The sequence below is a fragment of the Grampus griseus genome (genome assembly GCF_964374135.1).
Source record: "Grampus griseus genome assembly, chromosome: 11".
In the NCBI taxonomy this organism is placed as follows: Eukaryota; Metazoa; Chordata; class Mammalia; order Artiodactyla; family Delphinidae; genus Grampus; species Grampus griseus.
The window spans coordinates 9235377-9262507 of NC_139005.1; the positions used below are offsets into that span (position 1 = coordinate 9235377).

At 38.4% G+C, this 27131-nt stretch overlaps 1 protein-coding gene across 2 annotated transcripts in view; it reads left to right on the forward strand.

The window, feature by feature from the left end:
• The window catches only part of BORCS5 (BLOC-1 related complex subunit 5), a 97671-nt gene that overhangs the window by 12387 nt on the left and 58153 nt on the right, over positions 1-27131 (forward strand). The window lies entirely within an intron of this gene.

Genomic DNA, 27131 nt, shown 5'->3' on the forward strand with positions numbered 1-27131 from the left:
AATTTAGCTTCCTGTGTCCTTTTGACGTATTCTCATTATTCTTTGAACATATTTTTATTTTATGGCACAATATAACGTTCCAGACTTACCTTGTTCTTCCCTGGCCTTAGCCCTAGAATCAAGCATTTCTCCAGGAGCCCCGGTTCTTTTAGTGGAGGGTGGTGTTTAGAAACCACTCCCAGACCCTCTTGGTGTGTTTAGCAAGGAATATATTATATATATATATATATATATATGTGTATATTTATATATACAAACTCACACATTTATACCTGTATTTATTTTTATATTTAACCTATGTATATTGAAAAGGATGAGTTCACACTAATGTGCACCATATGTTCTTTGATCTATAGGGTTATAGTTATTATCAAATACTTTGGCCAGGGCTTCCCTGGTGGCACAGTGGTTGAGAGTCTGCCTGCCGATGCAGGGGACACGGGTTCGTGCCCCGGTCCAGGAGGATCCCACATGCCACGGAGCGGCTGGGCCCGTGCGCCATGGCCGCTGAGCCTGCGTGTCCGGAGCCTGTGCTCCGCAACCGGAGAGGCCACAACAGTGAGAGGCCCACGTACTGCCAAAAAAAAAAAAAAAATACTTTGGCCATTATTTCTTCCAGTATTTTTCTGCCCCTCCCTTCCCAGTTTCTATGTTTGACCACGTGGTGTTTTCTCACAGGTCATTGATGCACATTTTGGATTTTTTTTTCCTTTCTGTCTTTTTCCTTTCTGTCCTACTTTGGGTAATTTTTAATGCTATGTTTCCAGGTTGAGTGGTCTTTTTTTTTTCTGTCATGTCTATGCTGCCATTAATCCCATCCAATGCATTTTTTTTAAACTTTTTATTTTATATTGGAGTATAGTTGATTAACAATGTGATAGTCTCAGGTGTACAGCAAACTGATTCAGTTATACATATACGTGTATCTATTGTTTTTCAAATTCTTTTCCCAGTTAGGTTGTTACGTAATATTGAGCAGAGTTCCCTGTGTTATACGGTAGGTCCTTGCTGGTTATCCATTTAAAATATAGCAGTGTACATGCCAATCCAAAACTCTCTAGCTATCTCTTCCCCCAACCCTTGTATTTTTAATTTCAAATAACTGTGTTTTTTAGCTTTAGATATCCATTCCCCTCTTTTTTTAAAAAATCATTTCTTTGCTTTATCATGCTTATGTTCTCCTCTACTTTTTGAACATATAGAGTATATTTATAATAACTCTTTTAACTCTTGTCTGCTAGTCCATCATTTCTGGATCTGTTTTTTTTTTTTATTGAATGAGCTTTCTCAAGTCACATTTTCCTGCTTTTTTCATGCCTGGAAGTTTTTTTTTTTGGGGGGGAGGAGGTAGGAGTTTATTAATTAATTAATTTATTTTTGCTATGTTGGGTCTTCGTTTCTGAGAGAGGGGTTTCTCTAGTTGTGGCAAGTGGGGGCCACTCTTCATCACGGTGCGTGGACCTCTCACTATCGCGGCCTCTCTCGTTGCGGAGCACAGGCTCCAGACGCGCAGGCTCAGTAGTTGTGGCTCACGGGCCTAGTTGCTCCATGGCATGTGGGATCCTCCCAGACCAGGGCTCGAACCCATGTCCCCTGCATTAGCAGGCAGATTCTCAACCACTGCACCACCAGGGAAGCCCCGATGCCTGGAAGATTTTTACTGTATGCCAAAGATTGTATATTTTATGTTTTTGGGTGCTGGATTTTGTTTGATTCCTTTAAAGGAGATTGGACTTGATTCTGGCAGAAGGTTAAGTTACTTGTAATCAGTTCTAGGCTTGCTTTTGAGTTTGGTTAGGGCTCATCCAGAGCAGCCTTATGTCTGGTTTAATTAAACCTCCCTACTAAGGCAATACCCTTCTGAGCATGCTACCCATTGCCCCATATATTATGAGGTTTTTCCACTCTGGCTGGTGGGAACATGAACTGCCCTTAGCCTTATGTGAGTTTCAGAAATTGTTTGGCTTACTGCTTTCCTGGTTCTTTCTCCAGACTTGTGGAATTTCGGCTCATAAATTCACAAGTTACTGTGCAAGGGTTCAAGAGTGCCCTGTGTGATTTCCGCAGTGTGCTTGTGGAATGCCCTTCCCTCCCATCCTCTGTCGTGCAAGTTCTAGACACCTTAGTCTCTGCAAACTCCACTCTCTCTTCAACTCCAGGCCACTGTGCCTCCCTGGTCTGCATCCTGAGACCTGCCTTTCAGCCGTAAGCTGGGGAAATGATAGAACTCACTTGTTTTCCTTCTTGTGGGGCTCAAAGTCCTGCACTGCCTGTTACACAATATCTGAAAAGAGTGTTTCATATATTTTGTCTGGTTTTCTAGCTGTTTATGACTGTCAGGCATAACAGCAGATAATATTTCATGGGCAGAAGTGGAAATCCTCCCCCAAAGATGCTTTTTAATCCATATTCTTCTCTCAGTTACCACTTCTTCATTTTACTTTTGTGCCTCATGCCAACAGCTTTTGATAACTACATTGGCATTCATTTCTGCAAAATATTGGTAAACTCCTGCCCAGGTCCTGGTGGTGCTCCAGATAGCAGAGATACAAAAGAATATAAGACACCGTTTCTGCCCTTTGGGATCTTATAGTTTTGTGAGTGATTTAGACAGGTAAATAACTCGTAGTAATATAGTATGTGTAATACTGGCCAGATGCCCAAAAGACTAGGTAGGCATGGAGGAGAGAACCATTAATTTGACCTGGGGATTTGAGATAGGCTTCACAGTGGAAGAAATATTTGAGCTGGGTTTTCAGGGATGAATGGAAGGTAGCCACATTGAGAAGACAGGGTCGGGGGAGTGTTCATAGTTTAAAATCTTCCATATAAATAAAAAGATAAAAGTTGCCAAGAGAATTCTTGACCAGAACTACATCTGGGATGTACTGCTTTAATTTTCTGTTCTTAGTCAATGTATGCAGGTTACCCAAATGTATGCAGGTTAAATTCTGATTTTAGTTTCAAGCCATATTAAATATCAACTTACTGGAATAATTATCAGATAGTTTATGTACTGATTATTCATTCTTTTCTGTTTCTCTAAACTTTCAATTTGTGTTATATTATGACTTTAAATAAAATATACATGGTTTTCTTTAGCTAGAACCCAAGGATATATCTTTCTAAACAATATCATTTCCTGCATGAGCTAGCCTTTTACCCCTGGAATATAACAGTAAAGGATGTACAGTGTATATTTCCTTTTAAGGTTCTGGTTTGTCAGCAGTTTCTGCTAAGTGATAGCCTAGAAACAGCCTAAGGCTGAATAGTATAAAATTTTGTTAGTCGTTTTCAATTTTTCTACTTTTCCAAAATTCGCATATAAAAATTCTTCTATTTTAAAACACACTAGCGACCCACCACCAGTCCCTCCCATCAGGAAACTTGCACAAGCCTCTTAGATAGCCTCATCCACCAGAGGGCAGACAGCAGAAGGAAGAATGACAGTCCTGCAGCCTGTAGAACAAAAACCACACTCACAGAAAGATAGACAAGATGAAAAGGCAGAGGGCTATGTACCAGATGAAGGAACAAGATAAAACCCCAGAAAAACAACTAAATGAAGTGGAGATAGGCAACCTTCCAGAAAAATAATTCAGAATAATAGTAAAGATGATCCAGGACCTCGGGAAAAGAATGGAGGCAAAGATCGAGAAGATGCAAGAAATGTTTAACAAAGACCTAGAAGAATTAAAGAACAAACAAACAGAGATGAACAATACAATAACTGAAATGAAAACTACACTAGAAGGAATCAATAGCAGAATAACTGAGGCAGAAGAACAGATAAGTGACCTGGAAGACAGAATGGTGGAATTCACTGCTGTGGAACAGAATAAAGAAAAAAGAATGAAAAGAAATGAAGACAGCCTAAGAGACCTCTGGGACAACATTAAACGCAACAACATTCACGTTATAGGGGTCCCAGAAGGAGAAGAGAGAGAGAAAGGACCTGAGAAAATATTTGAAGAGATTATAGTCAAAAACTTCCCTAACATGGGAAAGGAAATAGCCACCCAAGTCCAGGAAGCACAGAGAGTCCCAGGCAGGATAAACCCAAGGAGAAACACACCGAGACACATAGTAATCAAATTGGCAAAAATTAAAGACAAAGAAAAATTATTGAAAGCAGCAAGGGAAAAATGACAAATAACATACAAGGGAACCTTCCATAAGGTTAACAGCTGATTTCTCAGCAGAAACTCTACAAGCCAGGAGGGAGTGGCATGATATACTTAAAGTGATGAAAGGGAAGAACCTACAACCAAGATTACTCTAACAAGCAAGGATCTCATTCAGATTTGATGGAGAAATCAAAAGCTTTACAGACAAGTAAAAGCTAAGAGAATTCAGCACCACCAAACCAGCTCTACAACAAATGCTAAAGGAACTTCTCTAAGTGGGAAACAAAAGGGAAGAAAAGGACCTACAAAAACAAACCCAAAACAATTAAGAAAATGGTCATAGGAACATACATATCGATAATTACCTTAAATGTGAGTGGATTAAATGCTCCAACCAAAACACACAGGCTTGCTGAATGGATACAAAAACAAGACCCATATATATGCTGTGTACAAGAGACCCAGTTCAGACCTAGGGACACATACAGACTGAAAGTGAGGGGATGAAAAAGAGATTCCATGCAAATGGAAATCAAAAGAAAGGTGGAATAGCAATACTCATATCAGATAAAATAGACTTTAAAATAATGTTACAAGAGACAAGGAAGGACACTACATAATGATCAAGGGATCAATCCAAGAAGAAGATATAATAATTATAAATATGTATACACCCAACATAGGAGCACCTCAATATATAAGGCAACTGCTAACAGCTCTAAAAGAGGAAATCGATACTAACACAATAATAGTGGGGGACTTTAACACCTCACTTACACCAATGGACAGATCATCCAAAATGAAAATAAATAAGGAAACAGAAGCTTTAAATGACACAATAGACCAGATAGATTTAATTGATATTTATAGGACATTCCATGCAAAAACAGCAGATTACACTTTCTTCTCAAGTGCACATGGAACATTCTCCAGGATAGATCACATCTTGGGTCACAAATCAAGCCTCAGTAAATTTAAGAAAATTGAAATCATATCAAGCATCTTTTCTGACCACAACGCTGTGAGATTAGAAATGAATCACAGGGGAAAAAACCTTAAAAAACACAAACACATGAAGGCTAAACAATACACTACTTAATAGCCAAGAGATCACTGAAGAAATCAAAAAACACCTGGAGACAAATGACAACAAAAACACAACAATCCAAAACCAATGGGATGCAGCAAAAGCAGTTCTAAGAGGGAAGTTTATAGCTATACAAGCCTACCTCAAGAAACAAGAAAAATCTCAAACAATCTAACCTTACACCTAAAGGAACTAGAAAAAGAAGAACAAACAAAACCCAAAGTTAGCAGAAGGAAAGAAATCATAAAGATCAGAGCAGAAATAAATGAAATAGAAACAAAGAAAACAGTAGCAAAGATCAATAAAAGTAAAATCTGCTTCTTTGAGAAGATAAACAAAATTGATAAACCATTAGCCAGACTCATCAAGAAAAAAAGGGAGAGGACTCAAATCAATAAAATTAGAAATGAAAAAGGAGAAGTTACAACAGACACCACAGAAATTCAAAGCATCCTAAGAGACTACTACAAGCAACTCTATGGCAATAAAACGGACAACCTGGAAGAAATGGAAACTTCTTAGAAAGGTATAACCTTCCAAGGCTGAACCAGGAAGAAATAGAAAATATGAACAGACCAATCACAAGGAATGATATTGGAACTGATTAAAAATCTTCCAACAAACCAAAGTCCAGGACCAGATGGCTTCACAGGTGAATTCTATCAAACATTTAGAGGAGAGCCAACAGCCATCCTTCTCAAACTCTTCCAAAAAATTGTGGAGGAAGGAACACTCCCAAACTCATTCTATGAGGCCACCATTACCCTGATACCAAAACCAGGCAAATACTACAAAAAAAGAAAATTACAGACCAATATCACTGATGAATATAGATGCAAAAATCCTCAACAAAATACCAGCAAACAGAATCCAACAACACATTAAAAGGATCATGCACCATGATCAAGTGGTATTTATCCCAGAGATGCAAGGATTCTTCATATACATAAATCAATCAGTGTGATACACCATATTAAATTGAAGAATAAAAACCATATGATCATCTCAATAGATGCAGAAAAAGCTTTTGACAAAATTCAACACCTATTTATGTTAAAAACTGTCCAGAAAATGGGCATAGAGGGAACCTACCTCAATATAATAAAGGCCATATACAACAAACCCACAGCAGACATCGTTCTCAATGGTGAAAAACTGAAAGCATTTCCTCTAAGATCAGGAACAAGACAAGGATGTCCACTCTCACCACTGTTATTCAACATAGTTTTGGAAGTCCTAGCCACGGCAATCAGAGAAGAAAAAGAAATAAAAAATACAAATTGGAAAAGAAGAAGTAAAACTGTCACTGTTTGCAGATGACATGATACTCTACATAAAGAATCTTAAAGATACCACCAGAAAACTACTAGAGCTAATCAATGAATTTGGTAAAGTTGCAAGATACAAAATTAATGCACAGAAATGATGAAAAATCTGAAAGAGAAATAAAGGAAACACTCCCATTTACCACTGCAACAAAAAGAATAAAATACCTAGGAATAAACCTACCTAGGGAGACCAAAGGCCTATATGCAGAAAACTATGACACTGATGAAAGAAATTAATGATGATACCAGCAGATGGAGAGCTATACAATGTTCTTGGATTGGAAGAATCAATATTGTGAAAATGACTATACTACCCAAAACAATCTACAGATTCAATGCAATCCCTATCAAATTACCAATGGCATTTTTTGCAGAACTAGAAAAAAAAATTCTTAAAGTTTGTATGGAGACACAAAAGACCCCAAATAGCCAAAGCAGTCTTGACGGGAAAAAACGGAGCTGGAGGAATCAGACTCCCTGACTTCAGACTATACTACAAAGCTACAGTAATCAAGACAATATGGTACTGGCACAAAAACAGAAACATAGATCAATGAAACAAGATCGAAAGCCCAGAGATAAACCCACGCACCTATGGTCAACTGATCTATGACAAAGGAGGCAAGGATATACAATGGAGAAAAGACATTCTCTTCAGTAAGTGGTGCTGGGAAAACTGGACAGCTACATGTAAAAGAATGAAATTAGAACACTCCCTAACACCATACACAAAAATAAACTCAAAATGGATTAGAGACCTAAAAATGTAAGATCGGACACTATAAAACTCTTAGAGGAAAACATAGGAAGAACAGTCTTTGACATAAATCACAGCAGGATCCTTTTTGATCCACCTCCTAGAGTAATGGAAATAAAAACAAAAATAAGAAAATGGGACATAATGAAACGTCACAGCTTTTGCACAGCAAAGGAAACCATAAACAAGACGAAAAGACAACCCTCAGAACGGGAGAAAATATTTGCAAACGAATCAACAGACAAAGGATTAATCTCCAAAATATATAAACAGCTCATGCAGCTCAATATTAAGAAAACAAACAATCCAATCTAAAAATGGGCAGAAGACCTAAATAGACATTTCTCCAAAGAAGACATACAGATGGCCAAGAAGCACATGAAAAGCTGCTCAACATCACTAATTATTAGAGAAATGCAAATCAAAACTACAGCGAGGTATCACCTTACACCAGTTAGAATGGGCATCATCAGAAAATCTACAAACAACAAATGCTGGAGAGGGTGTGGAGAAAAGGGAACCCTGATGCACTGTTGGTGGGAATGTAAATTGATGCATCCACTTTGAAGAACAATATGGAGGTTCCTTAAAAAATCAAAAATAGAATTACCATATGATCCAGCAATCCCACTACTGGGCATGTACCCAGAGAAAACCATAATTCAAAAAGACACATGCACCCCAATGTTCATTGCAGCATTATTTACAATAGCCAGGTCATGGAAGCAATCTAAATGCCCATTGACAGATGAATGGATAAAGAAGATGTGGTGCATATATATAATGGAATATTACTCAGCCATAAAAAGGAACGAAATTGGGTCATTTGTTGAGACGTGGATGGATCTAGAGAGTGTCATACAGAGTGAAGTAAGTCAGAAAGAGAAAAACAAATATATTAACACATGTATGAGGAACCTAGAAAAATGGTACAGATGAACCAGTTAGCAGGGCAGAAATTGAGACACAGATGTAGAGAACAAACGTATGGACACCAAGGGGGGAAAACCGTGGTGGGGTGGGGATGGTGGTGTGCTTAACTGGGCGATTGGGATTGACATGTATACACTGATGTGTATAAAATTGATGACTAATAAGGACCTGCTGTATAAAAAAATAAATAAAATTCAAAAAAAATTAAAAAAAAAAACACACTAACATTTGAGACTGAAATGTTTATTTAGGAAAGCCAGTGTTTTAAAGGTATTCTCACAACTTAAAAAATTCCCTTTCCCCCAGCCCCCGAAACTGAACTGATTATTGGACATTAATTTGATGCTAATTTAATCGTTTTTGGAACTGGTACCACATAATATTCCTCACTGTGAGCACAAGTGGAAGCCACATGCTTTTTTTTAGAACTGTGATATTTCATATATTTTATTCATTCATTTAACCAAATTCATTAAGCTCGTGCTCTTCATCTGATATTGTTAGGCTGGAGACACAAAAGCAAAACACATTACTCCTTCCCATGAAGAGAGCTCGCAGTCTAGTGAGGGAAACTATATTGTTAACAGATAAATTGTGACCCAATATGGTAAGTGCTGTAAATAAAGTGTAACCCATCCGAGAACAGCTTATTCTGTCTGAAAGAGGCAGGCAAGGTTGACTAGAATTAGAACAACTTAGAAGAATTTATATTTGTGGTCTTGATAGTAATTATTTCCAAAACCTTATTATGCGTGATAAAGCTGATTATAGGGCCCCAAACTCAGAGAGTCTGACTCAATAGGTTCATTTGTAAGGTATCACCTGTATGTGGAACTAGCATTCCAGGTGATTCTGAAACGGGTTCACGGACCACACTTTGGAAAATATCGAGCCAGAAGTTTATGAACTTGAATCTTACCTGAAATGACAGAACTGTTAGATCATTCAACTAAATGATTCTAGAAAATTTTTTTAAAGAGATGTGGTTATCAAAAGTGTATCTTGGAATATGTTATTAGGTTTCTACTAGTTTCGGATGAACTCAGTTATTAAAACTATGATTCACAGTTAATGCCTATACATTAAATTTTAGACTCATTGGGAATTCATTATTTGTAGAACAATGTTAAAAGTCACAGGTTTTTGATAATGTTTAAGTGTGTTTCCCACCAAAATCCAGTTTCATAAAAAGCCAATGAAATGCAAAGTGATATTTTAAAGAATAAGTTTCGATAGATAATTGTTTGCATTATATGAGCAGATGAAAATCATTAACAAAAGTTTACTGACCTATGGAAGTGTCAGTAAACAAATATATGGAAACAAAAATGCAGTTTCAATTTGCCAGATTTTTGGATCAGACATACCGCCATTGGGGGTTACTTGGTTCTTCATTCAGTCTTTTTAATTGAGGGCTTTTGTCTCACTTATAATTAAAATATTAGTACGTTTTATTTCAGTAAATCTTATATCAAGAATCATGTTTACCAGCTACAAGAGAAGGAAAAAATGATAAACCCCAGTGAGAGGGGTGTACAGTTATATAGGCCAAAGAGACAGTAAAACATCTTCTAATGCTAGTAAATACCATAGTTCTCTCTCATATTTTGCCACTTGTTTTCATAAGATGGCCTCCCTTTAATGTAGTTTAATTTATAGCGGTGCGGTTTTTAACCCTCTTGCCACTAGATGTCACTAGACTAAAACAGTTGGTAAGCTGGTTGAAACTTGCTACAACTTGTGGCAATATTTGCAAAAGCCTTTGGTTAATTAAGTTTACTCTGTACCATCTGGATTTCTCATAAAACCAGGTCACAGCTTGCTTCAAGCACAAGCTGGCTGGAAAATATACATGTTCTGTGACACATTAGCAATCTATAATTAGTTATTTTAGTGTTTATCAGGACAGAAAAAGAAAAAATTTACTACCACAGGAAACTTGCAGTGACCTTAATTTTTTGAAGAGAAACTCTGTTTTCAGTGTATCACTGTGCTCAAATGTTTATCACATAAAAGATTTCTGAAGAATTGGGATTGTGTCTTAATTATCTCTAATTTCCCAGGGGCTACCACAAAGCTTGGCACTTGTAGGTATTCAGAAAATGTTATTAAGCATTAGGGTAGTATAGGAGATGTCAGAGGGAAAAAAGTCCACAAGTTCTCCTCTCAAAAAAGTCTCATTTGGGAGACAATCTACAAAAACATATGCCCACAGCTCAGGGTAGTGTGTATGTACCAAATGAGGACTGCAGTTGTTAAATTCTGTGGGATTCCAGAGGGTCAGTAGCTCTTGGGAGCTAGGGGCAGTGATTAAAGGTGTCTTCAAGAAAGGGTATTTAGAGATGAAAAGGGAGGGCAGGTACAAATGAAGAAAGCAATGGCCAAGGTTCAAGGGTAGGAAAATGTGGGCAGTAAAGATTCAGAAGGATTAACAACTCAAGGGCTCTGAATTTAAGGCTTAGTATTGGACTTAGTATTTTTTAGGGGGGACATTAAAGGATATTGGAGTGGGGGAATAATAATCTGTTTGGTAATGCTTTGTAATTTACAAAATACTAGCACTCGAAGAAAGGTGAGTTGGAGATGATTACTCTTTGATTTTAAAATGCTTCTGTTCTAAAGTCTATTAAAAACATTTCTATTTTAAAAGAGATGATCTAGATAGAGGGCTCAGCATTGTGCCTGGTACTTAGTAAACCCTCAATCAATGACCCTTGTTAATAGTAATATTATTAAATCAGAAAAAATGTCAAAGTCATTCTACAAAGTAACTGCCTACTGTTCTTCGTAAGAGTCAAAGTCATGAAGGACAAGGAGTGACTGAAGAATTGTCATAGATCGGAGGAGACTAAGGAGACCTGTAATGTGGCGTCCTGAAACGGATCCTAGAACAGAAAAGAACAATAGCAAAAAAAAAAAAAAAAAAAAAGGGAATTTGAGTAAGGTGTGTAGTTTAGTTGATTGCATTGTACCAATGTTAATTTCCTGGTTTTGATCATTGTACTATGGTTGTATACTCTGTTAATTAGGGGAAGCTGGTGAAGGGCATATAGGAATCCTATACTTCGTGCAGTTTTTCTTAAAGTTATTTTAAAACTTAAAAGTTTAAAAATATAGTAATGGCTTAGAAAAGGTTGCAATTCCATATTTGAACTGGATGTTCTACTGAGGTCAGATGTTAGAAGAAAAGTTTTACAATCTCCTACCTTGTGGAATCTTTAGGATGGACAACTACTAGGATGGCTTAAGGCAAGAGTGCGTTCCCTTGAAGACAAGGGAGTAGAACTTCTGAAGACCCTCAGTCCATTTTAACACCTCTAGACATATTGTAGCTAATACATAAAATTTTCCAGTGTCTTGGCCTTTAAGGCCACTTGAATTTTGGCTCTTCAAACTGTCATTTAATACCCTCAGCCCCCTTTTCAGGATGTTCACAGTAATCTAATGAGGCTTCCCAGGGCTTTGCCATCAACCCATACACTGTATTTTAATAAGAAAGGATTTCTTACAGCATTCTACCTATGGGCCTTTCTATATATTTCATCATCTTTACTCAGATTACCTGTGGGCCAGAACAACAGTGGAGGAACATCTCGTGTTTGTAGAGGTGTTGGGTGTAATTAAGTTCTAAAATCAGTGCAAGAATTTTATATGTACTTATAACCTTGGAAAAAATTTTAAATTATCAATAAAGCATACTTTAAAATATTTATGCTCCTGTACTTTAAATGTTTAGGATGAAAGGAAAGTCTGCATGCACATATCTGGACATCAGACCTTTATGACTGATCATAAATAAGGGATTAGTTTGTAGGTTTTTTTCTTTTTCTTTTTTTTTCCCTGTTGTGATTTCTTTGGTATGAGGGCATACTGGATTCATGAAATCAATTGGGAAGTATTTTCTCCTTTCTTTTCTGTAAGAGTTTGTGAAGGATTGGTATTGTTTTATCTTTAAATATTTGGTATAATTCACAGTGAAGCCACTGGGCCTGAGATCTTCTTTCCTTGGTATAGGTCTATCCAGATTTCTATTTCTTCTTGAGTAAGTTTTAGTAATTCTTGTCTTTCTAGGAATTTATTTCACTTATCTAATTTATTGGCATAAAGTTTTTCTTAATCCCTTTTAATCCTCTAAATTTCTATAAGGTCAATAGTGATGTTCCTCTTCCCTTCCTGATTTTGATCATTTGAGCCTTTTTTCCTTTTTCCTTGGTCATTCTGGCTACAGATTTGTCAGTTTTGTTGATCTCTTCAGTGAACTAATTCTTGTGTTATTGATTTTCTCTATTGTTTTCCTGTTTTTAATTGCTTTCTGCTCTAATCTTTATTATTTTCTTCTGCTTGGTTTGGATTTCATTTGCACTTTCTAATTTGTTGAGGTACAAGTTTAGTTTATTGATTTGCCATCTTTCTTTTTTTCTGAAATAGGCATTTAAAAGCCATAAAGTTTCCTCTGAGCACTGCTTTAGTCATCACTAAACACAACAAAACCTAGAATTTCTCTTGTTATTGTCTAGGAGTTTTATAGTTTTGTGTTTTACATTTAGGTCTTTGATCCATTTTGAGTTAATTTTTGTGAAAGGTGTAAACCATGTGTGCACTTCTAAAGAGTGTGTCCTCTGCAGTCATTGGCTGAAGTTATGTCAAGTTGGTTGATTGTGTTCAAGTCTTCTATAAACTTAATTGATTTTCTGTTTAGTTTTAACCATTATTGAGAGTAAGGTACTAAATTAAACATGTTATTGTTGGATTGTCTGTTGCTCCTTTGAATTCTGTCAGTTTCTCCTTCATTTGTTTTGAGGCTACACTGTTAGGTGTGAATACATTTATAATTATATCTTACTGATGTAGTCACTCTATCATTATGAAATGTCCTTTTTCTCTAATAATACTTTTTGTCTTAAAGCCTATTTTTTTTTGGTTGCATTGGGTCTTCGTTGCTGCACGCGGGCTTTCTCTAGTTGCGGCGAGTGGGGGCTACTCTTCGTTGCGGTGTGCTGGCTTCTCATTGCAGTGGCTTCTCTCATTGTGGAGCATGGGCTCTAGGTGCTCAGGCTTCAATAGTTGTGGTGTCCGGGCTCAGTAGTTGTGACTTGTGGGCTCTAGAGCTCAGGCTCAGTAGTTGTGGCGCATGGGCTTAGTTGCTCCACAGGATGTGGAATCTTCCCAGACCAGGGCTTGAACCCATGTCCCCTGCATTAGCAGGTGTAATCTTAACCACTGTGCCACGAGGGAAGCCCTTAAAACCTATTTTATCAAGTATTAATATAGCCACATTCTCTTATAGTATACTCTCTCTGTAGTATATATCTTTTTTCATCCTCTTACTTTCAACTCATTTGTGTCTTTGAATCTAAGGTGTGTCTCTTATAGAAAGCATGTAGTTGGATCTTGCTGTTTTATCTAGTCTGACACTCTTTGCCTTTTGGACTTTCATTTGCCTTTTTGCCATTTCTTTTCCGTACATTCTATTCTTGTCTATTTTGTCCCTTTGTTTCCTCCTTGACTGTCTTCTTTTCTATTAAATAAGTATTTTTAGTGTACTAGTATTTTAACTCTTCTGTTGATGTTTTTTAAACTGTATATTTCTTGGAGTTGTTTTCTTAGTGGTTGCTCTAGGGATTACAATATGTATCTTAGTTAATCAGACTCTACTTCAGATTAATACTAAGTTAATTCTGTTAAAATATATAAGCTTTGTTCCAGTATAGCTCCATTCTTTATTTCTCCTTTCTGCTATTATATATAATACCTATCTATGATATAACATATTAAAAACATAAATATATCTTTATGTATATTGTGAACCCCAAAATGCACTTTCATATTTATTACTTTTAAAATGTTTACATCTTTCAAGGAAGTTAGGAGAATAAATGAGTAAAAACATATTTATAGAATCTTTTATATTAAGCCACACATTTACTATTTTTGGTGTTCCTCATTTCTTGTGGCTTCAAGTCACCAACTGTTGTCATTTTTTTTCACCCTAAAGAGAGTTCCTTGGGTATTTCTTGTAATATAGGTCTACTAGCAATGAATTTTCTGTTTTTGTTTATCTGGGAATGTCTTTATTTTCATTTTTGAAAGATAAATTTGCTGGTTGACAAAAATTCTACCTCATTAAATTTGGGGGTTTTGTTTTTTTTTTGTATAATAGCTCCAAATTCATCTGTATTTGCCCCTCATCCACATTTGCTCTTCAGGTAGCACAGAGGATTCACTGTTGCATAATTTAGCATGGGTAGGTATGGCTCATTTTTAATGGTTCTTGGCCATTTTAATCCAAGAAGTGATCCAAGTAAGTCAATCACAGTAGCATCTTTTGCAAGCCTTAAATTTAAATTTCTTATAATTAAAAAAAAAAAATTGACAGAAATTTTTTTCCCCAGTACTCTGTGTGTGTCATTCAACTCTCTTCTAGCCTCCATTGTTTCAGATAAGTCACTTTTCTCTTGCTCTTTGACTCTGGCTTACAACAGTTTGTTATGTAACTATGTGTTGATCTCTTTGTCTTTGTCCTATGTTGAGTTTATTAAGCTTCTTGAATGTGTGGATTAATATTTTTACCAAATTTGGTAACCTCCTCTCTCCTCTCCTTCTGGGATTTCCATTGTGTATGTGTTTGTATGCTTGATGTTGTTGCACATATCTCTGAAGCTCTGTTCATCTTTCTTCAATCTTCTTTTTCTGTTACTAAGATTGGATAATTTCTATTTTCAGGTTCACTGATTCTTTCTCCTGCCATCTCAAAACAGTTGTTGAACTGCTCTAGGGAATTTTTTATTTCAGCTATCATACTTTTCAACTGCAGGATTTCTGTCTCCTTATGGGCAATTTCTGTTTGCATATTCATTGTTGCCATACTAATTTCCTTTAGTTTTGTGAACTTATGTATAGTAACTTCTTTGAAATATTTGTCTGCTGTATCCAGTATCTGGGATACTCAGAGACAGTTTTTATTGGCTGCTTCTTTTCTTGAGTATGAGTCACGCTTCCCTGTTTCTTCTGTCTTGTAATTTTTTGTGAGAACTGGACATTTTTGATAAAATATTACAGTAGCTCTGGATTCTGATCTCAAGATTTTTGGAGTATTTGACAATTAAATATTGTATATGTTGAAAGTGTACAATTTGATTTGATATACATATTCATTGTGAAATAACTCACCACATTCAACCTAATTAGCATATCCTATTGTTACTTTTTGTTTGTTCGTTGTTTCTTTGCTTAGTAACATGCTTGCTAAACCTGTAAAATCTCTCTTCCCTGTGATTTGTGGTTGTTGATGTCTCTGCTCCTTTTTAAACTTGTTTTATTTTTAAGTCTGCTTTCCCAGGGGTTGTCCTTATGTTTCCCTGGCTTATTAGTCAGCCAGTGATTGAACGGGGATTATATTCAACCACCCTGATCCAGTAAGGTTTTTGTCATCTCTCAGTGGATCTGCGTGTGGGTAAGTAGCACATTCAAAGTTCAAGCCATTTTCCAGTCTCTCCCATCTTTTGAATTCCACTGGGTCCTTTCACCTCTCCTCTTGGCATGCGCACAGCCTCACTTTCAGCCAGGAGTGTGTGACTGGCTGGACCCTCTCGGGTCTTTGCTGTAAATGCATGCAGCCTCAGCCAGGAATAAACTTTCCCCAGCCATGACCTCAGCCTTGCGCTAGTAGAGCTTTTAGCCCTTCCTGCCATCTCTGAGATAGTCATTCCACCGACGCTGTCGCTGGGCATGGATGTTACCCACTGCTCAAAATCACGTGAACCTCTTTCTACTGCAACAGAAAAGTTGCTTATTCTCACAGCCTGCCCCATTCTGGCACAACATCTGCTTCAACTGAGGCAGGAGAGGTAGGAGAAGCCCCAGGTTAGAATGCCGCAGATTGCCACTGTTCTTATCCAAGTTCATCTGTCTTTTAGGCATCAGTGCTTTTTAGATTATTGTATGCCTTTGGTTGATTTCTCAAGCTTCAAAATGCTTGTGTTTTTAAAATGTGTCCATCTTTATAGTTGCTTTTTATGGAGAGGGTTTGTTGATCACCTCATTTAGCTATAGTAAGAAGTCATACCTGGCTCATTCATTTGCTGGTAATCTAACTCTGTGTTTATATTTAAAGTGGATTTCTTGTAACCAGAATACAGTTGAATCTTGCTTTTTTAATTCATGTTGAAAAATCTCTGTCTTTTAAACAGTATCTTTAGCCTTCTTACATTCGATGTAATTTCAGCACTGTTGGATTCAAGTCTTCCACCTTTTTGCCATTTTCTGTTTATTCCATCTGTTCTTCAATCTTTTCTCCCTCTTTTTTCTGTCTGCTTTAGCATTAATCAAATCTTGTTATGATCCAATTTTTATCTCCCCTGTCGGCATATCATTTAAATGTTAAAAACTTTTTGTGTGGTTGCCCTAGGGTTTATAATGCATGTCTTTAATTAATCACCACTTCACATATAGTATAGAGTTTTTATCACAGGAAGGTATTTATACTTCAGTTTCCTCTTCATATTTTGTGCTATTGTTGTTATATATTTTTCTTTTACATATGCTATAAACCCACAATACATTGCTATTTTTGTTTTAGATCAGGGTGGCAAACTTTTTCTGTAAAGGGCCTGATAGTAAGTATTTTAGGTGTTGTAGGCCATCTGGTCTTTGTCTCAACTACTCAACTCTGTCATGAAAGCAGCCATAGACAATACATAAAAGAATGGGTGTTACTGTGTTCCAATATAACTTTACTTACAAAAACAGGAAGTGGGTGCGATTTAGCCCTTGTGCCATACTTTATTGACCCCCTGCTTTAGACAATCATTATTGAGAGCTATTAAAATTAAGAAAAAAGGTATTTCATATTTACCTTCATTTCAGCCATTTCTGGAGATCTTCATTTCTTCATATTGATCCAAGTTTCTGTTTGATATCATGTTCCTTTTGCCTGAAGAACTTCCTTTAGCATTTCTTGTAGTATGGATCTGTTGGAAATGTATTCTTTCAGTTTTTGTTTGGTCTGAAAAAGTCTTTACGCTTAATTTTTAAAAGATAATTCTTATCATTCCTGTGTATGTAATGTATTTCTTTTCTCTGGCTGCCTTCACGATTTTCTCTTTTTCTCTTTTTCTTACAAATTAAGATGTAATTTAAATTCAGTAAAATTTACCCATCTTAATATACAGTTCTGTGAGTGTTGATATATCTGTACAGTTGTGTAACCACCCTAACAATCAAGAGATAAAAATCTTTATCATTGTCCCAAACTCCTCCTGTGTCACTTTGCAGTCAGTTTCACTCTTCACCACAACCTCTGACTGCCGTTGATCTGTTACTATAGTTTCGCCTTTTCCAGACTATTGTTTAAATGGAATCACATGGTATGTGGCCTTTTGAGTCTGGCTTCTTTCACTTAATAATAATGCTTCTGAGATTCACCCATCTGGTTATATCAGTAGTTTGTTCCTTTCTGTTGTTGATCAGTATTCCATTTTATGAATCTACCATAGTTTGCCTATAAAGCCACTAAAATAGCAGTTTCACAGCTGTCACAATGTATGGCAGGAGTGTTTTCCAAGAGATTTAATAAACCAATTTATAGTAAAACCAGCAGTGTCTGAACATGTTAGTTTCATAGTATCCTCTTTAACACGGGGCATTATTTACATAATTTTTTTTTTTTTTTTTTTTTTTTTTTTTTTTGCGGTACACGGGCCTCTCACTGTCGTGGCCTCTCCCTTTGCGGAGCACAGGCTCCGGACGCTCAGGCTCAGCGGCCATGGCTCACGGGCCCAGCCGCTCCGCGGCATGTGGGATCTTCCCGGACTGGGGCACGAACCCGTGTCCCCTGCATCGGCAGGCGGACTCTCAACCACTGCACCACCAGGGAAGCCCCTATTTACATAATTTTTTATCCAAAATGGAAATGTCTTTTAATCTGATCATAAAAGTTATGTGTGCTCATTTAAAAATTGTGGAACAGGCTCTTCTGTAGACAAAACAATTTCAGTTCCTTGTATAAAATGATTTTGCCCCTCTCAGCCCTCTGAACTGAAACCCAAACATACTCTGTTTTGGCCCTTTTAAAGTGTGACCCCTAGCACTGATCAGAGTATTCCACGTGTGAGCTGGATCTTCTGCCCTGCTCTTCATGCTGTATTTCTTTTAAGACAGCCCAAGTTTGAAGTTGCGTTTTTGTCAGCCACATGCATTTGAGTCATATTGAATCATCTAAAACCTAAAGTCCTTTTCACATGTGCTGATGTTAAGCCACACCTCCCTCATTCTGTATTTCTCCAGAGAGTTTTTTGGACCTTCAGTGCAAGACTTTACAATCATCTATAGTTTGGTGTCATGTGGCCTGTGTCTCTAACTTCTTGAGGCTCTTTTTGGGCCCCCATGATTAACATACTTTGTCCTCATTCCAGTCATTGAAAAATGCTTGATAGGACCCAGATCAGAGAGCCAGAGAAGAGCTCAGGCCATGTTACAGTCAACAGACACAGAACTCTTGCCATCTGTTTAGGATATTTTTTTTAATTTTCTAATTTCTGTTTAGTGTTCTTTGGGATAAGGAGATTGCCATCTTATATGTAATTAGTGAGAGGTAATGTTCAATATTGTTAACATTTATTGAGACTTATTTTGGTATCTTTTTATTAGCACCATGTTTTATTATATATGTCATTGATGGAGTATTTATTATGATATCCTATGTATAACCCTGTGTATATTATTATTATTACAGTACTTATTTAAAATGTTGAGGTGTTTTTCCTGAGACTTTAAAACACATTGTGGACCACACGTTCCAAACATATAGTGGGAGTCACCAGAGAGGTAAAAATCATACCATTGATGGGAGAAAAAAATCCTATTTTAAGACCTGCCCCAAACCTAAATAGGCTAGTAGTGTCATGGCTGATGCTAATTTAGTGTGCATGAAATCAACAAAGAGGAACTGCTAGCCAGGGATAGTTAATATTCAAAAGCAAAAGAAATATATCTGTAACTAAAGAAGTTAAAATAAATTTCATCATGACATCCACTGTTTTCTTTGGATGTGGTTATTGAGCAGTAGTAGATAAGCATATTAATAAAACCACTGTAACAGGCAGTGTTCCATAGTAATGCAATAAGGAAAAATAGGACAAGGCATGAGTAATTATGGAAAGGAAACCAGACTCATAGAGGGCGCATATAAGAAAAGGTAAGTTATTTGGAAGTCTGGTCGGAGGACCAGAGGAAGGCTAACATTAACATTGTGGCCAGATGGGCTTTATCTTTCTGCTGTTCTTTCCATTTCCTGCCAATATACTAGAAGAGTTGGGAACACAATATCAAGGCAGCCCCACACATTGAAAGTGTGAGATGGAAATGAAAAAAATGTTCCCAGATATGAGCATAAAATAACTCCCTTTGGTTAGACAATTAAGCCATTCTTTTAGCAAGTTGAAGCCAGCCCTCCTCCGACTTGCAGTAAATCCTGGCAAGAAGCTGCAGTTCTGGGGCCTCTTTATTTTGGCCTTGTTTTATCCCTACTTTTGCTTTGGAGACATTCATTGACTCTTAACGGCTTCCAGCATGGGGACAGGACACAGGCTGCTGAGACGAATGTTATGGGTTCAAAGAGAAAGTATGCAGAAAGATACTAACTACCCCTAGCCAGTTTTTTTGCCTAGGCCCATATGAATACACTTTAAATGAACATTTTTAATTCTTTCTAATTAATGAGGCACGCTTCTGCCAGAAGCTTTCTTAAGGCTAACTCAAGTTGTGTGATTCCTGCTTCGAGTGTTGGGTTGCCCCATACTGGCTGTCAGATTCAGGGCTGAGCTCCCGAGCTTCACGTGAAGATCTCAAGAAGTCATTATATCCCGTCAACGACTGCTTGCATGTGTCTTGAGCTCTAGGCCAAATTGGACTGCTTCCTTTGCTTTACCACCTCCAGGCCTTTGCTCATGCTGTTCTCTCCGAAGGCTGTCTTCTCCATCGTGGCCTGCTCAAATCTGACCATCCTTTGAGATTCTTTTTAAACTAATTATTTATTTTTGGCTGCGTGGGGTCTTCATTGCTGCACGCAGGCTTTCTCTAGTGGCTATGAGCAGGGGCTACTCTTCGTTGTGGTGCGCAGGCTTCTCATTGCGTGGGCTTCTCTTGTTGCTGAGCATGGGCTCTAGGTGCATGGGCTTCGGTAGTTGTGGCACATGGGCTTTGTAGTCGTGGCTCGCGGGCTCTAGAGCGCAGGCTCAGTAGTTGTGGTGCACGGGCTTAGTTGCTCCACGGCATGTGGGATCTTCCCGGACCAGGGCACGAACCCGTGTCCCCTGCATCGGCAGGCGGACTCTCAACCACTGCGCCACCAGGGAAGCCCAATGCCCTAATTTTTAAAGCTTGTGTCCTAAATGTAGAAAGAAGCAAATGTGACCAAAGACGTATACAAGAGTGATATAGGAACTAGGATGAATAGGGTGAGGATATACAGAAGTTAGGATGAACAGAGGCTTCTGAGGTGAGGGACATGAAGGATAAACAGAAATACAGAAAGTTATGTTCAGAGCAAAAGCAGCTATAAGTAGATATAGGCAGCTTCTTGTGCCAGCTGAGGTCATATTAATGTATGACACAGCAGAGCTATTTATCTTTTGCTTCCATATTTTCTGTTGAGAAGAAAGATAATAAACTGGAAATGATAAAACAAAGGAGTAGCTAAAACCCCGGATGGAAGGAAGACATCGTAGGTACCATTAGCTGATCACAATGCATTGTTTTCTGGTGCTTGTCTCGTCACCCCTGCTCTATCCCTCCACTGCCTCCACACCCCTCCAGTCCAGGGAACTGAAAGAACTTGTAGATGAAATTACTGAACCCGCCGTCTTTAGTGAATTGTGGAGAACAGAAGAGGTGCCAGAAGCTTAGACATAGAAAAAAGTATTTTCATTAAAATGGGAAGACATGAGGGAAGATGGGGCCATTGAAAGAGGGAAGATAATTCCAAAATGTGCATCACTGTAACATTCCATCCATTGGTGCCAACTCTGTACCTGCAGAGCCTGCTGCCTTTTAAAACATAGACTATTGTGCCTTCATCAGCCTTGTCCTTTGCAAACTAAATATTTTAAAGGTAAGCACAAAAGAAGGTCACAAGTAAGACGCCGCAGAATTATGACCTTGACTTCTTATTCAACATTGTATCAATTACTTAGCTCCAACCAAAGGATCCTGGATACACTTTATAACTCATTAAAGATTTGTTGTTTGACTTTAAATAAAGAGGTAGAAGCATATTAATCAAATTTGCAGATGATAAAATGTTAGGAGGAGTATCTAACATGATGCATGACAGATCCAGGGTTCAAAATGATCTCAACAGACTTGAAAGATGGGCTGAAACCACAGTAACATTTTAAAGCAATAAATGTCAAGTCCTGCATTTAGATTAAAAACAGTCAGTTACATAAGGACAGGGTGTGGGAAAACCGGCTCAGCAGCAGTTCACTGGGGGTTTTTAGTGACAGCAGGATCGGAACTGGAAGCAGTAGTCTCAGGCACTGGTCCCTCTGTACCTGCAAGAGTGTTCTGGGTGTCACGTTGAAGAAGGTGTTTATAAACCAGGGTGTATCCTGAATAAATGACCAGAAGGTCGTTGTTTGGAAACCATGTCATGTAAAGAAGTCTTGAAGCAGATAAGAGTTTTTAGGCTGGAGAAGAGATGACTTAGGGGAACACATCTCTCCTAGTATTTTTTAAATTAAATTTAATTTTTTTAATGACTTAAAAATCTTTTCTTGAAGTATAGTTGCTGTACTCTCTCTTCTAATATTAAATGGCTGCTGAATGGATATAGCATTAGATCTACTTTTGTGACGTCCCAGTGATAAGAACTGGGGTCAATGGGGAGAAGTTATTGGGAGGTAGAGTTTGGTTTGATATAAAGAACTTTCTATAGTAATCACTTTAATGGTAATATTTATTGAGCAGTTGCAATATGTCAGGCAGTGAGCTAAGCACTTTTCATGCAGCCTCTCACATTTAATCCTCACAGCAACCTTGTCATATGGGTACGTTTTAGTCCCATTTTATAGGTAAGGAAACTGTTGTTCAGAGAAATAGGTTTGTTGAATGTCGTGCAGCTAGGAAGTAGTGAAACAGCTGTTCATAACCTAGATTTGGCTGGTCTCAAAAGCCTGTGCTCATAACCACAAAGCTGTCTTGCAAAGTAATGAACTGTTCCATTTCTAGATATGTTTAAGCAGAACTGAAAGGACCCTCTTTCATAACTTAGAATCAGTTCTTGCAATTCACAAGAGTGTGCAGGGGCAGTGTGGCATGATGGGAAAAGAACACAGACTTTGGAGTTAGTTCAGGAATGGAAAATGTCACACATGGGCCATATGATCTTGGGCAAGTCACTTAACCTCTCTGAGCCCCGTTTAATATCTCCCTTAGGGTAGGGGGCTAGTAGGCGGATTAATTTATTTGAGCAGCATGGCTTATGTGTAATATGTATTTGGTACATAGTGGGGATTCAAAAAATAATTGCTTTAATCATGCAAAACATTTTTCTTACTTTAACAATTATGATCATTGGACTTAGACCACCATCATTTTAACCTTGTACGTTCCTCTCTGTATTTTTTACCATTAGGGCTACTTTACCTCTGAAACAATACATGCTAAATACCCCAATTAGAACAGAAGCTTTGGTTGCTAGACTTGATTTTGTTTACGGTTTTGTGCAGGTCAGGCATGTATGTTTACTTTTTATAGTTTTTCTGTTGTCACCCTTGCTGATCACAAATAGCCACCTCCTAATTGCTGCTGTCGGCTTGGAGACGAGAATAAAAATCAATGGCCCTTAGGGGCCGTCTGAAGGGCTTCCTGTTAATAAAATACATAGGCGTTAGTGTATGGAATTTATAATAACTATCTGGGTGACCTGTAAGCCATTTTATTTGTTTTTCCTTGTTTCTTGGCTTTTTAGGGAGTTGAAATTATTAAATAAGTGAGATGCAATTGGATGTGACATGATTTTTGCTCCTGGGTAGTTTTACAACCTAGTAGACAAAACAAGACATCATGATTGACTTAAAGCCTAGACTCTTAGAAGCACAGCGCTCATATAATATCATATTATGTTATAATACCTACCATTTGTTGAGTGCCTGTTTACCATGTACCCAGCTGTACTAGTTGCTATCCGTGAGGAGTCTTTTTTTTTTTCATCTGCAAAACAGTCTTATGAAGGAGGTATTAACATCATCCTCATTTTGTAGGTAAGAAGGCTGAGCTATGAGAAAGAGAAATTAGACAACGTGTTCAGTTTCCACAGAGGTTTGAACTCGGGTGCGTCATATTCCAAAGACCCAGTTCTCCTGATCACCCTGAGCGAGGTGAACCATAGTCATAGGAAACAGCCATGCAGAGGGGTTGTTAATTGAGCTGCACCTGAAAGAACAGGCAGGATTTTGGTGGGATGTGTTGGCTTGGGGTGGGAGGGGTGGAGGGAGGAATTCCTGCGTGGGAGGATAGTATGAGCACAGTGGGCCTGCATCTGTTGCTCTTAGGGAGCTGGGGTGGAGACCATGAGAGAACCGCTTGACCAAAGAGAAAGGTGCATGCATCTTGAGGAGCAGTAAGAAGTAAGGTCAGAAAGTTAAACAGTGGCCAGATCATGGGTGCCCTTGAAAGCCAGGGGAAGGTATTTCGAGGTGATGCTGTGAGAAGCAACTGGAGTTTTATGTTTGTTTGTTTGTTTTAAAGAGTTTTTTGATGTGGACCAATTTTAAAGTCTCTATTGAATTTGTTACAATATCAATTCTGTTTTACATTTGGTTTTTTGGCCGCGAGCCATGTGGGATCTTAGTTCCCTGACCAGGGAGCAAACCTGCACCCCCTGCATTGGAAGGCGAAGTCTTAACCACTGGACCTCCAAGGAAATCCCAGAGTTTTATGTTTGTTACAATAGGGAGCAGGGTGTTGACAGGTTGAGAGCTGTGTTTTTTGGAAGGTTGGTATGACAGTAGCCAGAAATGAACACACCAGTTAGGAGACTGTTGTATTTTTTTAGTTTTGATGAGCTGATGAAAGTCTGGACTGGGGTGGTGGGGACAGTGGAAGGAAGAACAAATTTGAGAGACATTTTCAAGGAAGCAATAACAGGACTTGACAGACTAGGTGTAGGAAATAAAGGGAAAACAGCTATAGGGTCGCTTGCTTGGGAGAGCAGAATGACGGCAGAATTGGGGAGGGAAATTAGATTTTTAAATTGGCCCTGCAAAACCACAGCTAGTAGGAGTCATTTCGGTGCTGCACGCAGAATGTTCCCTGGCTGAGAACCATTATAACACCCCCTCTGATCCCGGAGGAGAACACTTAAGAAGGTGGTGCTGGGATGGGGTGGGGTGAGGAGTGCAGGAGGGAATGAGAGGGGCAGGTGTCTTTCAAAGTTTGCTCTGTTTTCCTGACTTGATTTGCTGTGGGTCCATTGAATGCAGTATTACAGTCATGGCAAATGCCTCCGTGCTAATGTGTGTAAACACAGATGGGATGTTTTATAAAGAGCGAGCTAAAAATCTGGGGTGGGAGTTGGGGGGCTTATGACTCTTTGTGTTATTATTTTACTCTTCATGCCAGGGACCAGTGCACCCTTCTGGACCTGTATCTTCAAACAGAGTGAATGCTAATATGAATTTACAGTACTCAGGTTGGAAATTGCTACCCTTATTTAGAAGCCATTAACCTTTATGTTGATAAAATAATGTTCTTCACCGAGCATTGAAATCTGTGCTGAACAGCTGCAGCCTTTCCGGAGCACTGACTTAAAAAGCACTCGTCATACTTTTTGAAAATGAAAAGCATGTGGGTGGGATGAAGTCACCTGAGCAATTTTCTATAATTACAACTTTCAAGGCCTTTTCCTTTTTTTTTTTTTTTCAGGCTGACTTCACACGCGCACACACACAGCACAAACCTATGATTTTCTTTTTCTTTATAGACTTTTTGCACTTGTTTTTGTTAAATAGTTGCAGTTCTCCGGGAAGGTAAATGCTTTCCTGTTCCTCTCCTGTTTTATTTTCAACCTGGTATCTCTGAGGGCTTTGGAACCACCCCACACAGAGCTAGCTGTCTACCTAGACTTCTGAGCTATGAGCGACTCCTCTGAAAGTATGTGTGAGTGCTTTGGAACTAATGCCTTGATATCCTGGACAGTGAACCAGGAAAATGAGAGCATCACCACATGTGTTGTGTGTGGCTTAGGCTCCTCAGTGCCATCCTAGTCAGCAAGTACTGGAATGCGACAGAATTGGCACTTGGGCCGGGACCCATCCGCATTGGGAATTCACTTCTCCATTCTGATAATGAAGTGAGGTTAGCTGCTAATATTCCCTGAAGGAAGGAGAAGGAGGGAATCATATTGTTTCCAGTTGTGCGTTTTAATTAACCGAGGGATGGAATGGAAAGGGTTTTAAAGAAGACTTCATGAGGGAGGATTAGTACCTGACATAGCTCAGTAGTTCCATCATAGTTGGACACATATTACGAATACCAGCACCAATTTTTCCAGCAAACTAACTGAAAATAATTCTGAATTGTAGCTTATTTTATGTGTAGCATAAAATTGTTGGCTTTTCAAAATTCTGCATTAAGTAGTGCTTTGCCAGAGCGATGTTGAGCAGGAAGTAGAGTAATACATCTGTCTTACTACTTTAAAGATCACCCATTTTTCTTCTTCTTTTCTTCCCCTAAGTAACAAAAATTCTTCACCTAGAATAGACTTCTGGGGCTTACATTTTCTTTAATATTGATAGTTCTTTCTTGTTACTGAAAGCAGAGGTATCGTTTTCAGGGAGATTAAAATGATCAGGTTACCTTATGTTATCTTTTGCCTTCTTAGTAACAGAGGCGATACTTTGTCTTCCTGAAGCCATTTGAAAAGATCTGTGTATACAGGTATAGTGCCTCAGGTCATAGAAACGAGGTGTTAGGTCATTTGTTTCAGAAGATACCTAATGCATCAAAAACAAGTGACAGGGAAAACAAAATGCAGTTAGTAATCTTGTTGCTTCAAAACGAGCAAACGTTTTGTGAGAGCGAGTTCTTGCTGGACATCACTAAATAAGAATGAGTTGATGTCACACTTGGCAAGAAGCAACTCCGAAATTTTTTTTTTTTTTCCATACAAATAGTACAACATGGTGGGGAGGGAGGGGGGATTTCGGGCAAAGGGTAAAGGATTACAGGGAAAAAGTAAGCTGGAAAAGGAATAGGAGAATGAGTTGCTTGTTACAAAAGCATTACTATGATATAAAAGCCATGTTTGTTTTGTCAGGAGGTATCTGAGTTGGAACTCGAACTGATGAAGGAGAGAGATGTTTCCCGGGCTCCTCCCACGCTCCCTCCGAGCCTTGTGTGCTCGGATCCCTGTGGAGGGTTGTGTAACTGCCTTGACTCATTTTCAGGGAAGAATGGCCCCTGTAGCTGTTTTGGCTCGATAGAGGGCTGCAGCAAGTATGAGTCAAGAAGTCCCTAAAACCCAGTAATAGCAAACTCAAAACAAAATCATTTTCGTTAGGATTTCCAAGCACCAGTGGGTAATACTGCAGACTGGGGGGGGTATGTGACACCACCTGCCTCCCTCTTCCCAAAATTCTATGCAGCCTTGGGAATGGGGGGCAACCTGATGGCCAACTTCACATATTCCTAAAAGCCCCTATCAGGTACTGCTAACCAACCTTTGTGCTGCCTTGAATTCACGTGACACATCTTAAAGAAAGCACCAGACCCTGACTGGACCTTGCCTTTTCAGCAAGGTTGAAGAGAGTCTTTCTGGAGGTATCTTTGCCTGTAGACAAAATCTCCAGGTTATAAGGTGTGATGTTTATGGTCTTCATCTCCTGAGAGCATGCTATGAA